This window comes from Urocitellus parryii, chromosome 3, assembly GCF_045843805.1.
Source record: "Urocitellus parryii isolate mUroPar1 chromosome 3, mUroPar1.hap1, whole genome shotgun sequence".
In the NCBI taxonomy this organism is placed as follows: Eukaryota; Metazoa; Chordata; class Mammalia; order Rodentia; family Sciuridae; genus Urocitellus; species Urocitellus parryii.
This window is the reverse complement of record NC_135533.1, coordinates 73,059,683-73,078,782: the sequence shown is the minus strand read 5'-3', so window position 1 is coordinate 73,078,782 and position 19,100 is coordinate 73,059,683. Positions and strand designations below refer to the sequence as shown.

At 35.5% G+C, this 19,100-nt stretch overlaps 1 pseudogene; it reads left to right on the top strand.

Moving 5' to 3' along the window:
- The first annotated feature begins 302 nt into the window (after nucleotides 1-302).
- LOC113196279 (fatty acid-binding protein 5 pseudogene) lies at nucleotides 303-707 on the top strand (annotated as a pseudogene).
- The last annotated feature ends 18,393 nt before the right edge of the window (nucleotides 708-19,100 follow it).

Sequence of the window (19,100 nt, the reverse complement as noted above, 5' to 3'; positions counted from 1 at the left end):
TTAATCAATATAATACTATGAAGAACTGAGATAACTTAGATTCAATCTATCACATGAGTAACCCACTTACCAAAACCTTTAGCATTTATGCTTTACTGACTGCACCCCATCTTAACCATTTACATTCCTGCAGTGACCCCCATTGTTTTATTTTAAGATAACCATTCAGCTTTCTTTAGACCATGAATCAGAATAGGCCAAGTCAAAGTGAGTTTTATTTTATTTCTTGATTGACCAAATTGCTTGCTGTCCACCTCTGAGTCGCTCCCCTCACTGCATTCGCCCTCCTGCCCGCATCCACCATGGCCACAGGTCAGCATCTGGAGGGAAGATGGCACCTGGTTCACAGCAAAGGCTTTGATGACTATGTGAAAGGACTAGGAGTGGGACTGACTATGAGGAAAATGGGTGTGATGGCCATATCAGCTTGTGTCATTACCCTTGAAGACCAGAAGCTCAACATGAAAATGAAAGCACTTTGAAAACAACACAGTTTTCTTGTACCCTGAAACAGAAGTTTGAAGAAACTAGAACTGATGTCAGAAAAACTCAGAGTCTACAGCTTTGTCAGTGGTGGGTTGGTTCAGTATCAGGAATGGGATGGGAAGGAAAGCACAACAACAAGAAAATTGAAAGATGGGAAGTTAGTGGTGAAGTGTGCCATGAATAATGTCACCTGTACTTGGGTCTATGAGAAAGTAGAATAAAAATTCCATCATGACTTTGGACAGAATTAGCTACAAGAATGAAGAAGCTCAGTTCAGTGAGCAAATCTCCAGACTTCTGCTTCAATTCTTCTTTCTCAAAGTGTTCTTTTAACCAAGATCATCCCTTTGGTTAGTAAGCAAATGTGTTTGTGCTTAAAGAAAAAAAAAGAAATACTTAGAAATTTTGTTCAAAACTTCTTTATGTTATAAAGAAAAATGTAGTGTAGTCGTGCATGGTACTAGTAACAGAACTGTCCTCGGAACTCAACTCTCAGAACAAAAGCCAGTTCTCTGTTCTTTGATGTCTTTGAAGATCAACTTGAACTTCTGGGATCCTGGGGCTATGAGAATGCACACAGCATTTTGCTGGTTTCTATTTTTAAAATCAATATTATCTCAATTTATGAATAGTTTAAGAAAATAAATTTCCAAGTGTGACCTGATTCACTTTCTTAAAAGATATTTAATTCTCATGAATTCTACAATGAGTCACTAAGGGTAAGGAAACTTCCATCCATTGGTCTTAGTTGTTAACAAGAGGGAGCCTCCTAATCAAATCCTAACTTTTTAGACTGCATTAATAAATGTAAACAGGATGTTTTAACACAGAAAAAATAAAACTGCCTGATATATGCAAGGCATTTCTTTAATGGTGTTTAAAAAGAAGCTAAACACCTCCTTGGGAATTCTTAAAACATTTATCTTTTAGGCAGTTATTTAGCCTCACAAGTCTTTGTTGTTTAACAAGCTGGAGAAAATAGGTCAGCTAATGTTATATTAATCAGTAAATTAATATTTTAATTTGATTTTCTTTCTAGTTAAAATGCTTGCAGCTTTTCCTACCCCCCACCAGTTCAGCACCAGTGTTAAGTGGTATCATTATCATACTGTACCTTCGGGTTGGGAGATAACAGGGTCCAGCTATAACTCTATTCTTAGGAGAGTGGGAGGTTTATCATGCCACTTACACATTTAAGTGACACTCCATGGCTTCTGTGACACAAAGTATCTTAGAGCTTAGTCATAGGATTTTCCAATTTGTGCCATTAAATTCATATTCTAAAACCATCCCTTTCAAATCTGAGTAGATAGTAAGTTTTGGTTAATAAAAATTCTGTCTTTACACTAGGGAAAAGGCCATTTTACTCAAATTATCTGAGCAATATAAATGCAGGTTTCAGATTCTAGTTTCTAATTTCTTCTATTAATCCACAATGCAAGGAAGATTTTGATTCAACGGGATTAATGGTCTATTTTTCTGAGTGAATAAAGATCTACCAATGTTTTATAGAAGTTTAATGTAGCTAGGTAAACTTACTTTTAATTTCTCAAAAACCCCAAACTCTAATTTTATGTTATTGACTTATTTTATGTTTAGTATACATGGAAGAACCAAAACATGCTAGGAGCTGGGTAATTTTGTATGATATTATTTCGGTGGTTATATTAATTTTCATGCTAGTCACTTGAACTTCCCTATTTTCCCAGAATCCAAATCTGGCATGATTAAGAGAGAGTTGACTATAATAAACTAAGAGTTTAGTGGAAGTCAGAAACAGAGAACAGTGGCTGAGGCATATAGACTACTTCTTGGTACACTGGCACCCTTCTTAATGAAAGCTACAATCCCCATGCAGTGTTTCTCTGCAGCTGCAATTCAGCTAATGTTTGGCAGAGAGGAATGACAATCTTTATTTTTGGTGTTGAAAATATGTATGTATTTAAAATATATAAGAGCCATTAAATAAAATTGGAAAAAATAACTAGGAAGTTTAATCAAACCTATCAATAGGAAAATTGCCTAGGATTGTTCTTTTTCCAACTTATGGTCTATTTTCATTGACTTATGAAATTTTTAATGCTTGGTATGGGAAACAACACAATTGTTAACAAGAGATATAACTTATTGCAGAAAACCATTCCTTGGAAACATACATGCTCAATTACCTTAATACTAAACACGTTATTCTCACACTGTCCATTTTTGTCCTATGGTTCTTTGGTCTGTATCAGGGAGAAAAATTCCAGTTTGCCAGTGTGAACTAAGCCATACATAATTCTCAAAGAAACATTCAAGTGTATATCCTAAAATGGTGTGTACTCACTTATTCTAATGAATATATTATTTAGAATCATGTGATTTTTAATATTATTATTGTTGCTGTTGCTTATCTTGTTATTGTAGGCAAATGTTACAAATTACATAACAAATTGATGAATATGTAGAACGCATGCGAAATGGATATGGTGGGTGTTGTTTTGTTTAGTCTGTTAAGTCTTCTGTTGTATCTTGCTTTTGTTATGGAATTTTTGAATAAAAAGTGAAAGTATAGACATTGGATTTTAAAGATTTTTTTAATGAAATAACTATTCACATACATTGAACAAAAATGACAAACAGGAGAGGGTAAAATAATTCATGTTTTTAGATCATGAACTCTGAACTCTCCCCTTCTAGATGCTTGATTTGTATAATAATAATAGCAAAATAATAATAATAAAATACCTAGTATTTAATGATTATTTATTCCTCAAGGATTTATTATTTTTTTCTTATGTGTTGAATAGTGGTCCAAGTATTTTGCATATCAAATCATTTAATTTTTACAACTCTATTGATTAAATACTATCTATTATCCAATTATATAAATGAGTGAACAAAATTAAAGAGGCTACATAACCTGAAGTCTAAGCTAGTGTGTAGTATTTGCTGGGATTAGACTCTACTTCTTGCTTCTGGGCTACATGCTTAATCACTGGACTATTACTTAATTTTATTTATTTTTTAAATAATATGAGTCAGGAAAACAATGGAGAAGAAATGACTAGATGTTAATTGATTTAAAAATCTAACAGCATTTTCATAAAATATTATAACTCCTTTACACTTTCTTTACTTTCTGTATCTAAGTTTTCATTTGTTCAAAACTAAAACCTGATTGCCTAGGCTTCTGCAGTGTCCAGCATTGTTATGGTTTGGATGTGAGGTATCCTCCAAAAGCTCACATGTGAGACAATACAGGAATATTTGGAGGAGATATGATTGGGTTATGAGAGCCTTAACCCAATGAGTGAATTAATCCCCTGATAGGGATTTAACTGATGAGGTGTAACTGAAGTAGTAGGGTGTGGCTGGAGGAGGTGGGACTTGGGGCGTATATATTTTTTGTATCTGGAGAGTAGAGTTTCCACTCTAGTCTCTCTGCTTCCAGAATGCCATGTAAGCTGCTTCCTTCTTCCACACTCTTCCACTATGATGTTCTGCCTCACTTGGAGTCTCGAGGAATAGAGCTGGCCTTCTATGGACTGAGACCTCTAAAACTGTGAGCCCTCAAATAAACTGTTCTTCCTTTAAAAATTGTTCTGAGCAGAGCATGGTGTTGCAGGCAGGCTTGTAATTCCAGCAGCTGGGAAGGCTGAGACAGGAGACTCATGAGTTCAAAGCCAGCCTCAGCAAAAGCAAGGAGGTAAGCAACTCAGTGAAACCCTGTCTCTAAATAAAATACAAAATACGGCTGGGGATGTATGTGGCTCAGTGTCAAGTGCCTCTGAGTTCAATCCTCAGTACCAATAAGTAAATAGATGGATAGATAGATAGATAGATAGATAGATAGATAGATAGATGAATAAGTAAAATTGTTCTGGTCAGATCATTTTGTTACAGCAGTGAAAAAGCTGGCTAAAACAAGCATTGAGTGATCTACTCAAATACAATGAAAGAATAGATCACAGAGGATAGGAAGGGCAGCAGAATACAATAGAAACTAGTGTGGCAGTATGTAAAAGCTTGGATGTGTAACCAATGTGATTCTGCAATCTGTATATGGGGGGAAATGGGAGTTCATAAACCACTTGAATCAAATGTATGAAATATGATATGTCAAGAGCTTTGTAATGTTTGGAACAACTAATAATAATAAATAAAATTAAATAAATAAAAATAAAATAAAAAAAGAATAGATTACATGTTCACTTAGACCAGCTCTTTGGGGACTCTGCAAAGGCCAGTATCACGAAGAACTAACTTTAACTGAGTTTGGGTGGTGAAAGTTAATGAAATTTCTTATACATGGAAATTGAAAGATGTGTGAAGGTGTTCAGGAAAGAATTCATGGAAATGGTGACATGTAAAATGAATGGTGGAGGATGAACAGCATGTTACAATCCACATAAGCAAAGCCACAGTAAGAGGCAGAGCCCCAAACACACCTTAGTTTGTGGTTTCTAAGTGAAGACAACTATGCTTACTATGCTTACATTGTGTGATATATGATTGAATAAAAGTGCAGAATAATAGGGAAAGTTTATTTTGTTCTGATCTTAAGGAAGTCTTTCTTTAAAAATCACAGAGATTTTTATTTATGGCAAATGAAAACCATGGGTGTACTACTAAGGGGGAACGATTTTAAATGTATGTTACGTGTGGTAAAGAAGTTAAGTATACCTTTTGAAGCCAGAAACAAGAACATATGATTATAGAAAAATACATGGCCTGTGTCAGTGGTGAGGATATAGAAATGTGTTTTCTACAGAGAGAGATAATGGGAACAGTATCTCTGGCTTCTATTAGAACACAATAGAGTGAAACAAAATAAAACAGCCTTCCTCCAGAAAATATAACCACAAGTTTCTACTCAGAGTGTTCATCAATTCTCCTTACCTGTACACTCCAATAAATACTCAGTGAAAACTTGAGTTCAAAGTAGTCAGGTTGAAGTGGCCCTGACTTTGATAAGAAGTCCACACAAATCCTCTCCAGAGCAGTACACTTCAAACTCAGGTTACAAAGCATATCTCCAGGAAATATGAGTTCATATTCACAAAGCATGAGTTTGTACTTTTTAAAAAACACAAAGCATAAGGCCTCAGCCACATAAGTGAGTTAACAAGCTCTTCAGACTGGACTGCACCATCAAACCCACAAAGTATACAGACAGTTGCCTGATTATATACAGAATGTAACAGAAATATCTTTTAACTTATGTGTAAAGGTAAGACATTGAATGTATTAGGAAAGGCTAGTGATATCAAAAAATAGTCTAGAAGATTTTTAATGAGATCCATTTATAATATCTCTAAATAAAAAATGTAATAATTGAAATTAGAAACAAAATAAATGGAGTAAACAGCAGATTAGACAATACTGAAGAAATACTCAGTAGCCTTTAAGTAAATACACTGCATAGAACCTTAAACCTAAACATACCAGAGTCTTGATAAAAATACACTTTTTATAATTTCAGGAGCTGAAAGTGTAAGGGAAATAACCAGCGATATGTCAACTAAACAAAATCCTGAGATGAACCGGAACATGCAAGGACCTTTGAGCACATGTGGAAAGTAGGGGTGCTGGAGAGAAGTGTTCATATAAGTGCAACAATGTGGTGCCACCTTGGTCCAGCTGAAAGAGGGAAGAATAAATAGTCCCCCACAACCAGCCATGAAGAAGGCAGAACATTTTCAACAAAGGAAGTCATCTGGCAATGGGACAATCTCTCCAAAGACCTTAGTGAAGATTATCCATAAAACTATAGTCTTTTGGTTCCTGACAAAAGAAAAGCCAACCTTCTCTTCAAAAAAGTATTCTCAATTTACATCTTGAGAATTACCAAGGGTTTAATGAACAAACAAAGCTCATATTAAAACATCAGTTTTTTAAAAATCAGTAAATGCATAATAGTGTCAGTTGTTGCTGGAAGTTGGTGGACAGGGAGGCATGAATAGGCAGAGCACAGATTTTTAGGGCAGTGAAAATACTCTGTATGATATTATACTGGTGGATATCTGTCATATATTTTCCCAAGTTCATAGAATATAGAACATCAAAACAGTGAATCCTAGCATAATCTATGGACTTCAGGTGGTAATTGTTTGTCACTGCAGGTTCATCAGTTTAACAACTCTACATCTCTAATGGAGAGTGTTTTAATGATAGAAGCCTTCTTGGGAGCAGAGGTAATATGGGGAATTGTCACACTTCTGCTTCTCTACTTTTGCTAAGAACCTGCTTTAAAAAAAAATACAGCCTTAATGAAAAACAAATCAGCTAGCATACAGAAAGGAAAAATTAATTATGTCTGCAAAGATTTCATATGTTAGACAGAAAAATGATGTCTAAATAAGTGCTGTAGGAAATGGAAGATTAACAAAATTGAACAAAAATGGCTTTATTTAAAGTGACTGTGGTTTTGGAAAGCAATGATTTTGAATGCTGCGGAAAAAAAAACAATTTTTGTAGTAATTAATGATTCAAAAGATGGGTTAAGATAAAGATCAGGACATCTAAGAAGAAAATCAAGAATCACAGTATATTGGGACATGTAAAAGTGAAGTTAAAAGACGTGGATATTAGAATGAAGAATGACAACTTTATCAACAGTAGAGCGAGTTTAGGAGGACAATAGAGTGTTTGAAGAAATAAATTCTATTTCTCCATAAATTACAAAAGACATCCTGGGAAGCAGCCACTAAACTGTGGGTGTGCCTGAGCCATCTCTAAAGCAGAGGTAGACCCTTTGGAGAACTCTCCATGTAATCTCACCAATCTGAGACTGCTTTGTTGCCTTGGGAAATCTCCTGCTCAAAGAGAATTCTGTGATACCCTTGGAATTTATTGGCTTAGACAGCCCTAGGTTCAAATGCAACTCCTGGAAGGTAGAGAGATATCCTAGTGTCCCATCTAGCCTTGAGGTGCCAGCTGCCTGGAGGAGGAAGAATTACTGCACAAGTCATAAGTCCCCAATCAGGCCAGCTTCCACACAGCCTCCAGCTTCTTGTTTACCTTGAAGAACCCCCTCCTCACCATGAATTCCTTTAGTGTGTTTCACTATAAAGCATTCCCTGGCTTTTTCCCTTTGTTAGGATCAGAGCCATCAGATCTGTCCCACCCATCTATGCCCCCACTTTGAAAAATATTTTTCTTTTGTCTTTTGTGTTTATTTCTTAATATGACTTTTTTTTTTATTTCCAGCTGGCCCACACCTCAAAGGGTTACCTATTCCCTCCCCACACAGGTCGTGGGTGACAAAACATCACCAATATGATGGCAAATATTCTAATATGATGATATCAAGAAATGCAATTTTAGATATCTTGTAGTGAAACTGCAGAAGTCCATGGCAAAGAAGAGACTTTACAAGTCTCAAGAAAGAAGAGAGAGACTATCCAGAGAGGAATTAAAAGTAAACTTACAAAATACTTACCAAGGGCAACAATGGAAGTCATTTGGCAATGGAACAATCTCTCCCAAGATCTTAGCTAACTGTATTCATACAATATCATACATAAAATGTAAGCATTTTCAAGTAAAAGACAAAAACACAAATAGACTAATAAGAGTATGCATTATCCATTTATCATCGTTACAGAAATTCTTTATTGATATATTTCAGGAGAAAATGGGTAAAAATATATGTCAGATGGAAGAGAACGTGCTTAGCACATAAATGATAAATGTACAACAAAATTTAAATAACTATTGATTGTAACATAATAATTATGTCTAACTTGGGCAGTTAAATTTAAAAATATAAAATATTTAAAAATCTTGGAAAGAGTAATATACAAATCAGAAGAGGAGTAATTTCAGTGAGGTTAAAGTATGGTTATTGGAGAATATAAAGATATATTTTATTAAAACAGTCATTATAATTTCCAAGAAAACTTCTAAGAACATAAAAATAGATAGTAGAACTTCTATGCTAATATAGAGGAGAAAATATGAAGTAAAGAAGTGTGAAATACTGATAAAATGAGGAAAAGTTACAATAATAAAATATGTCTAATATAATTTGCATTTTATTACAATACAATTACAATAAATACAATATTATTTTATAATTAAGATTTCGTTTGGTCTCAGTCAATTGTATTTTCTCTAAAATGTATTAACTATAGAAAAATAGGAAGTTGAGAAGAAATGAGTGAAACATAAAAGCAAAACTAATACTAAAATAATACTAGTTACCATTGTAGCACTTAAATGAATGAATCTTTATAGCCACAAAAGCAGGTTCAAAGAGCATTTGACAGAAGTTTTAAATCATAAGAAAGATACAACTCTAAACACATAAGCACCTAGTAACAAGTTCAAACCAAACATAAAAATAACAAATATACAAAGAATTTGAAACAATCAGCATGTCTGATCTAATGCACCTCTTACTAGTCAATATATTAAATGCAAAATAGAAAAAAAATGAATAATGGAGACATTTATCTAGATCCAAAAGTCACCATAAACACTACACTTTATAAATGGAAAATATACTTCTCAGACACAGAGCACTCTACCAATACTGAGCACAGACTGGTCCTTAGAGCAGGTCTCAATAAATCCCAAAGATGATATTCCTGTACTATGAATGAAATTTTTTTTCACAAAAATAATTTAAAAACCCCAAATAGTCTATACATTGGAAATTTAAAAACACATTTCTTGGTAAACCAATATCAAGGAAAGTATCCCAATGAAATTCTGCAATTATTTATGCTGCTTGTTTAAATAATGAAAAACTACAAAATTTTATCTGTGGCTCACTCTTTATGGATAAGCACATACATACATATGGAAATAATATTACAGATCATTGGGCAAGTGAAGGATAATTCAATAAAATGAGGTTAGACACTTGTTATCCTTGTTGAAATAACAAACAAGGAAAAAGGACATTAGATTCCCATATTATACCATAAAGTTTTACATGTATAAATCAATTCTATGTGAAAATAAATATTAGTGAATATTTAAAAGAATGCTTAGGACAGTAAGGTAGAAAGTTATGTTTTAAAAATGTGCATTTATGAATATGCAAAATGAACTCCACTATTATGCACAACTACAATGCACTAAAAATTAAAATAATAAAAAGGCTGTAAAAAAGATTCAAAAAATTTGAAAGCATGAAAAAAATGATTGACATATTGATTAAATAAATTGTATGGAAAAAGTGATAGAGTGCCAGGGATCCCAACAGCCAGCAGCAGGACCCCGGAGATCCAGGCCGACTGATTCGCGCGGCCTGCCCCACGGCTACAGAAGGCATGGCGCCGCAGAGAAGCGATTAATTAGCAAGCAGGGAGATTAGGGACTGCCACTAGGTGGAATCCCGCCAGCCAAGCCCACACTGATCCTTGGGCTGAGTACGGGATTTCAGAAGGGGAAGGAAGCGGTACAGTCCCGTCCCATCCCCCACAGCGGACACTCCACCGAGGCAGTCAGCGGCCATAATCTGGGAAAGCTGAAGTATACACCACCAATCTCCGACAGATTGCAACATCAAAACAGACTACAACATCAAAACAGCGGACACTCCACTGAGGCAATCAGCGGCCACCATCTTGGAAAGCTGAAGTATCCACCACCACTCTCCGACAGATTGCAACAACAAAACAGGAGAAACCAAGACTAATAGGAGAAACCAGGAGACTAGAGGCAAGACCCTGGCGAGTGGGCGGCTGGAAACCACAGGCCCGCCGGCAACAATTACCCACTGCCTGCGTAACAGGGCGGTAGGAGAACGCCGCCCGCAGACGACTGATCACCCGCCAGCGGCCTGTGATACTGGGCGGCTGGAGACTGCCTGCCTGCCGTGACTGGGAACTGAAACCAAACAGAGATAGTCCAGTCACACCCCCCTTTAGGACACTCCAACAAGGAGCCTGGGGCCCGCCATAGCAGAGCAGTGCTCTCACTGGAGCTCGGACGTCAGAATTCCTTCCCAGCGGAATCCAAGTTAGCAGGCATAGTTTAACAACACAAAGGAGAGACATCAGAGTAATACAGAACCAAAACAAAGCTATAGAAGAGAGCAGAAACACGACAATCAAAAAGAGCTGGGAAGTAACGTGGACAACATGAGAAAACAAGGGAAAAAAAGGAGTACAAACAATGCAAGACAACTTAATTCTACAGGAGGACATAGAAACATCAGAAGCAGGGATAGGGAAAGAACTCAAGGCATACCTAACTCAAATGGAAAGGAATATTAGAGAGGACGTGAGACAGCAAGTCCAAGAAATAAAAGTATATTTTGAAAATGAATTAAACAAACAAATTCAAATGGCAAAGAACGAGCTCTACCAGGAGATAGAGATCTTAAAAAAAATCAAATGATAATCCTAGAATTGCAGGAAACTATAAACCAAATTAAAAATTCAAACGAGAATATTACAAATAGACTTGATCAAGTAGAAGTCAGAACATCAGATAATGAAGACAAGGTTTATCAACTTGAAAAGAGTATAGCCAACACAGAAAAGATGCTTAAAACCCACGAGCAATCTATTCAAGAGATATGGGACGTCATAAAAAAACCAAATTTGAGAGTCATTGGGATAGAAGAAGGAACAGAGATTCAAACCAAAGAAAAGGACAGCATATTAAATGAAATAATTGTAGAAAACTTCCCAGAGATGAAAGATAGAATGGATTGCCAAATCCTGGAAGCCTACAGGACCCCAAACATTCAAAACCATAATAGACCAACTCCAAGACACATAATAATGAAGATAGCCAACATACAGAACAAGGAGAGAATATTAAAAGCTACGAGAGAAAAGAGGCAGATCACATTCAGGGGTAAACCAATTAGGTTAACAACTGATTTCTCATCACAGACTTTGAAAGCGAGAAGATCCTGGAACAATGTATTTCATACACTGAAAAATAATGGATTCCTACCAAGAATACTGTATCCAGCAAAATTGAGCTTCAGATTTGACAACGAAATTAAAATCTTTCATGATAAACAAAAGCTAAAAGAATTCGCAGCAAGAAAACCAGCACTGCAAAGTATCTTGAGCAAAATACTACAAGAAGAGGAATTGAAAAATAGTGCACAAAACCAATAGCAAGAAGTAGCTCAGTAAAGGGGGAGGAAAATAACCAAAAAGTAAAATTAGCCAAACTAAAATAAATAAATAAAGAAGCATGACTGGAAGTACAAATCATATCTCAATTGTAACCTTAAATGTTAATGGCCTAAACTCACCAATCAAGAGACATAGGCTGGTAACCTGGATCAAAAAAATAAATCCAACAATATGCTGCCTTCAGGAGACTCATATGATAGGAAAAGACATACACAGGCTGAAGGTAAAAGATTGGGATAAATCATATCACTCACATGGCCCTCGGAAACAAGCAGGAGTGGCCATACTCATATCAAATAAAATCAACTTCAAACCTAAGTTAATCAAGAAAGATAAAGAAGGGCACTATATACTGTTAAAAGGAACCATCCACCAACAAGACATAACAATTATCAATGTGTATGCACCAAACAATGGAGCTGCAATGTTCATAAAACAAACCCTTCTCAAGTTCAAGTGTCAAATAGACCACAACACAATAATTATGGGTGACTTCAACACACCGCTCTCACCATTAGACAGATCCTCTAGACAAAAATTGAATAAAGAAACTATAGAACTCAACAGCACAATCAACAACCTAGACTTAACCGACATATATAGAATATATCAACCAATCTCAGCAGCGCATGGATCCTACTCAAAGATAGACCATATATTATGCCATAAGGCAACTCTTAGTAAATATAAAGGTGTGGAGATTATACCATGCACCATATCTGACCATAATGGAATGAAATTGGAAATCAATGATAAAAGAAGGAAGGAAAAACCGTACACCACATGGAAAATGAACAATATGTTATTGAATAATCAATGGGTTACAGAAGACATAAAGGAGGAGATGAAAAAATTCTTAGAGTCAAATGATAATACAGACACAACATACCGGAATCTATGGGACACAATGAAAGTAGTTTTAAGAGGGAAATTCATTTCTTGGAGTTCTTTCCTCAAAAAAAAGAAAAAACCAACAAATAAATGAACTCACACTACGCCTCAAAAATCTAGAAAAGGAAGAGCAAAACAACAGCAAATGTAGTAGAAGACAAGAAATAATTAAAATTAGAGCAGAAATCAACGAAATTGAAACAAAAACAACCATTGAAAAAATAGATAAAACTAAAAGTTGGTTCTTTGAAAAAATAAATAAGATAGACAAGCCCTTAGCCATACTAACGAAAAGAAGAAGAGAGAGAACTCAAATTACTAACATACGGGATGAAAAAGGCAATATCACAACAGACGCTACAGAAATACAGAAGATAATTAGAAAGTATTTTGAAACCCTGTATTCCAATAAAATAGAAGATAGTGAAGATATCGATAAATTTCTTAAGGCATATGATTTGCCCAGATTGAGACAGGAAGACACACAAAATTTAAATAGACCAATAACAAAGGAAGAAATTGAAGAAGCCATCAAAAGACTACCAACCAAGAAAAGCCCTAGACCGGATGGGTATACAGCGGAGTTCTACAAAACCTTCAAAGAAGAATTAATACCAATACTTTTCAAGCTATTTCAAGAAATAGAAAAAGAAGGAGCTCTTCCAAATTCATTCTATGAGGCCAACATCACTCTGATCCCAAAACCAGACAAAGATACTTCAAGGAAAGAAAACTACAGACCAATATCTCTAATGAACTTGGATGCAAAAATTCTCAATAAAATTCTGGCGAATCCAATACAAAAACATATCAGAAAACTTGTGCACCATGACCAAGTAGGATTCATCCCTGGGATGCAAGGATGGTTCAATATACGGAAATCAATAAATGCTATTCACCACATCAATAGACTTAAAGACAAGAACCATATGATCATCTCGATAGATGCAGAAAAAGCATTTGACAAAGTACAGCATCCCTTTATGTTCAAAACACTAGAAAAACTAGGGATAACAGGAACTTACCTCAACATTGTAAAAGCTATATATGCTAAACCTCAGGCTAGCATCATCCTAAATGGAGAAAAATTGAAGGCATTCCCTCTAAAATCTGGAACAAGACAGGGGTGCCCTCTATCACCACTTCTATTCAATTTAGTTCTCGAAGTACTAGCCAGAGCAATTAGACAGACAAAAGAAATTAAAGGCATAAAAATAGGAAAAGAAGAAGTTAAATTATCGCTATTTGCGGATGACATGATAATATACTTAACAGACCCAAAAGGGTCTACAAAGAAGCTGCTAGAGTTAATAAATGAATTCAGCAAAGTGGCAGGTTATAAAATCAACACGCATAAATCAAAGGCATTCCTGTATATCAGCAACAAAACCTCTGAAATGGAAATAAGGAAAACCACTCCATTCACAATATCCCCAAAGAAAATAAGATACTTGGGAATCAACCTAACAAAAGAGGTGAAAGATTTATACAATGAAAACTACAGAACCCTAAACAGAGAGATAGAAGAAGATCTCAGAAGATGGAAAAATGTACCCTGTTCATGGATAGGCAGAACTAACATCATCAAAATGGCGATATTACCCAAAGTTCTCTACAGGTTTAATGCGATGCCAATCAAAATCCCAAGGGCATTTCTTGTAGAAATAGATAAAGCAATCATGAAATTCATATGGAAAAACAAAAGACCCAGAATAAAAAAAGCAATTCTAAGCAGGAAGTGTGAATCTGGAGGTATAGCGATACCAGTGTTCAAACTGTACTACAAAGCAATAGTAACAAAAACAGCATGGTACTGGTACCAAAACAGGTGGGTGGACCAATGGTACAGAATAGAGGACACAGAGACTAATCCACAAAGTTACAACTATCTTATATTTGATAAAGGGGCTAAAAACATGCAATGGAGGAAGGATAGCATCTTCAACAAATGCTGCTGGGAAAATTGGAAATCCATATGCAACAAAATGAAATTGAATCCCTTTCTCTCACCAGCCACAAAAGTTAACTCAAAATGGATCAAGGAGCTAGATATCAAACCAGAGACACTGCATCTGATAGAAGAAAAAGTTGGCTCCGATCTACATATTGTGGGGTCAGGCTCCAAATTCCTTAATAGGACTCCCATAGCCCAAGAGTTAACAACAAGAATAAACAAATGGGACTTACTTAAACTAAAAAGTTTTTTCTCAGCAAGAGAAACAATAAAGGAGGTAAATAGAGAGCCTACATCCTGAGAACAAGTTTTTACCCCCCACACATCAGATAGAGCCCTAATATCCAGAATGTACAAAGAACTCAAAAAATTAAATAATAAGATAACAAATAATCCAATCAACAAATGGGCCAAGGACCTGAACAGACATTTCTCAGAGGAGGACATACAATCAATCAACAAGTACATGAAAAAATGCTCACCATCATTAGCAATCAGAGAAATGCAAATCAAAACCACCCTAAGATACTATCTCACTCCAGTAAGAATGGCAGCCATTATGAAGTCAAACAACAATAAGTGTTGGCGAGGATGTGGGGAAAAGGGTACACTTGTACACTGCTGGTGGGACTGCAAAATGGTGAGGCCAATTTGGAAAGCAGTATGGAGATTCTTGGGAAAGCTGGGAATGGAACCACCATTTGACCCAGCTATAGCCCTTCTCGGACTATTCCCTGAGGACCTTAAAAGAGCGCACTATAGGGATATGGCCACATCAATGATTATAGCGGCACAATTCACAATAGCTAGACTGTGGAACCAACCTAGATGCCCTTAAATAGATGAATGGATAAAAAAAATGTGGCATCTATATACAATGGAGTATTATGCAGCACTAAGAAATGACAAAATCATAGAATTTGGAGGGAAATGGATGGCATTAGAGCAGATTATGCTAAGTGAAGCTAGCCAAGCCCTGAAAAACAAATGCCAAATGTTTCCTTTGATATAAAGAGAGCAACTAAGAACAAAACAGGAAGGAAGAGCATGAGGAAAAGACTAACTGTAAACAAAGACAAATGGGGGGAGAGAAAGGGAGAGAGAAGGGAAAGGATATGCAAGTGGTAGGAGACCTTCAATGATACACAAAAGTATAAGAGGTTATGATGGGCAAGGGGGAGGGGGGAAAAAAAGGGAGAGAATTGAACAACAGCAGAGGAGGCAGAGAGGGAAGGTGGGAGGGGAGGGGAGGGGGGATAGTAGCGGTTAGGAAAGGTAGCAGATCAAGATAGTCACTAATATGCCATTATGTAAAAATGTGAGTATGTAACAGATGTGATTCTGCTATCTGTATTTGGGGTAGAAATGGGAGTTCAAAACCCAATAGAGTCAAATGTATGAAAGATGATTTATCAAGAGCTCTGTAATGTTTGGAACAATCAATAATAAAAATAATAATAATAATAATAAATAAATAAATAAATTGTATGTGTGAAATTTAAGCACTTAACTGTGATTGAAAAACGTAATAGAATAAGAGAAGCTTTCATCGAGGAGACACTATTTGCAATATTCAACAAAGGACTGATAAATAGAATATATAAATGATTTTTAACAATGAGTAGGAAATAATGAATAACACAAAGTAAATTGGTCAAAGACACAAATAAAAAACTTGCAGGAGTGTAAATATGAATGCTGAATATAGGAAATCTGTCCAAACTAAGTTTTAGATATCAGAGAAATACAAATCAAAACTAATCCATTAGCATTATAGACCCATCTGATTTAAAAACCTAAAGCCAGACATTCTTAACACCATGATAAGGACATGAAGAAATGAGACTTCTCATACATTGCTAGAGGTAATATAAATTTGTACAACCACTTTGTAAAATGATGTATTTAATATTATCAATAGTCTAGTAGTTCATATTACTACTAGACTAAATTAACCTATGTAAATACATACTTTTCTCTTTTATATAGGACATATTTCAGAATATGAGCTGAGGCATTGAAAGATTAGTAACAATTGGTAAGATAAAAATTGGAGACAGACGTACAAATACATATTTATAATAAATAAAAATAGCAATTATTAAATTTTTTGCAAATGAGAATGTTTTTAAATTGCTCATATAATACAGAATTTAATACTTTGAACAGTCCAAAGAGATAGCTAATAATTTTACATACTTTCCCATACAAGGTAACAGAAGCAAGAAAAGGTCAAGGAATTTGCCTAGCAATGAATATACAGCACTTAAGGGAATCTAGAGTGTGAACCCTGGGGACCTCTGTCTTTATCTCTCTGTCTCTATCTCTGTCTTTATCTCTATTTCTGTATCTCCATAGTGTAGATAGTGTGTGGATATAGATAGATATATAATTCCAGTAATGAGTATTTTTGTGTATGTATGGCTTAAAATGTTTTCTCTCCAATTTCATACCTTCAAGAACAATAGTAATTATATAATAACTTAATCAGAATGAATATATTTAGATATTAGAGATTTCATTCAAGATATAGATGAATCAGTGAAAATGATAGACAACATTGTTCCATCTATTGCCATGGTGGGCTAAACATCTGTGTGTTAGAATTTGAGCTTCCAAGTCCAGTGCTTGAAGAAGCATTTGTTTTTTTTAACACTGAAGGTAAAGGTTAAATTCCCTGCATATTCATTCTGTATCACCATGATGGTGAAAACGCCTACCCTATATTAAGTGCTCCATAACTGTTTAATTAACATCCATGTTCTTCCTCTTCTGTCATCTGTATTTAGGTTTGTATTCTGGCATCTGTATTTAAGTTTGTAGATTTAGTCACATCTCTCTCGGCATCACTTGTCAATTTCCTTTTTTTTTTTTTTTTTGGTACCAGGGATTGAACCCCATGACTCTTAATCACTGGGCCAGAGCTGCTGGGATTTCAGTTATGTGCCACCTAACTTACACATTTTAAGATATGGGAAGCATATTTGATGATAGGTTGTGATTTTTTTTAAATAAACAAAATCCTACTTTGTCTTCCAGATGCAACTATGTCTGGAAGTTGTAGGTGTCCCCCATGCTTCCAAAGGCTTGTGTTAATGAATTATATTTTACCATTTAGTTTTTCTCATATAGCAAGTGTCCATGCTTTAAAAATTGTTCTTAAAAATCAGCTGGTCCATTTGGCAACCAGGTTCCTAGGGCTAATTGGAGAACTGAGGAAGAAATAGAAAGGAGATGCAAAGACCAAGAACGAAGTTTCAGAGGGTGGTGCTGTGAGTCGAGGATACTAGGAAAAGGTGAATTTAATGTCTGTCTGGAGACAGAGAAGCAAAGATTTCCACTTATAAGAGAAATGAGATTGAACCAGAGAATTATTAACAATTAGATATGTTATTGTTTTAGTCAGCACTTGTTTTACTGTGATGAAATACCTGACAAGAACAACTTAGAAGTGGAAAAGTTTATTTTTGCTCACAATATCAGAGATCTCACTCCATAGATGGTCAAATCCATTCCTCTGGGCCCAAGATGAGGTAGCACACATGGGGGAAGGACATGGTAGAGGGAAGCTTCTCCACTCAGGAGAGGAAGGAAGCAGAGAGACAGAACAGAATGGGACACAGGGAATGTGCAGCCTTTCTGGGCATACCCTTAGTGATCTACCTCCTCCAGCCACGCCCCAGCTGCCTACAGTTATCATGCAGTGAGTCCATTCAAATTAATTGGGTCACAGCTCTCACAACCTAATCATTTTATCTCACAACATTCCTGCATTAATATAGGTGATTTGGGGGATATCTCATATCAAACCATAACAGATACGAATTGGCAAGTTAGACATCAGACAAAAACATTCAGAGGCATGGGGAAGGATGACTTTTGACTAAGAGAGAATGCTCCATATACCAAGAATGGAAACGTATTTTGTATACTATATAGAATGAAATACAGTTCACTAGCACCTGTGGTTGGTAATGTGAGGTTACTAGACATCACAGGTGACCTGACTGAAGCATAAATGGTATCAGACTTCCCAAGATCAACCACAGGTCAAAAGTTCAATTTGGTCTCTCAGTTTTCCAAAGTTGTTCTTATGTGAAAGGGACACTTGTCTCTAAATTCTTCAATGACTCTTTGATCTAAACCAGGAGATTCTTGGCAGATCCTTGTACCCCCACTATGATAAAGTGTATCCTTTACTGTGTTTGAATTCAAAGCAAAAGTGAAATTGAGTGGTGCAACAAAGAAGGCCTTTCTATGATCTGAGATTCCTATTTTCAGATGACTATGTGCCAAACTTAGTCAATACCTGCTAAGACACATATACAAATAATGTGAATATCTCCTACACAAAGACAGTAACAAGAAACATAATTGGTTTATTTAAGATGAACTCCAAGTAATACCAAAAAAAGCTATTTGGAAACTGTATTTTGATATGATAATTTTGTTCTTAAACAAGAGAGGTACTTTGTGATTGCTATTTTAAGAAATAATATTTTTTAAAGTTGATACAAAAATTCCCTGTTTTCCAAAAATAATATCCTTGTAGTTTCTTTTGTGGTTCAAAAGTGTTTGAATCACTAAGGTTGAATGTCAGGTAATTTCATTTAATGTTCACTTTTAAAAGAGTAAAAGAGGAGAAAGATTTAGATGAAAAGAAGAGTGTATGACCT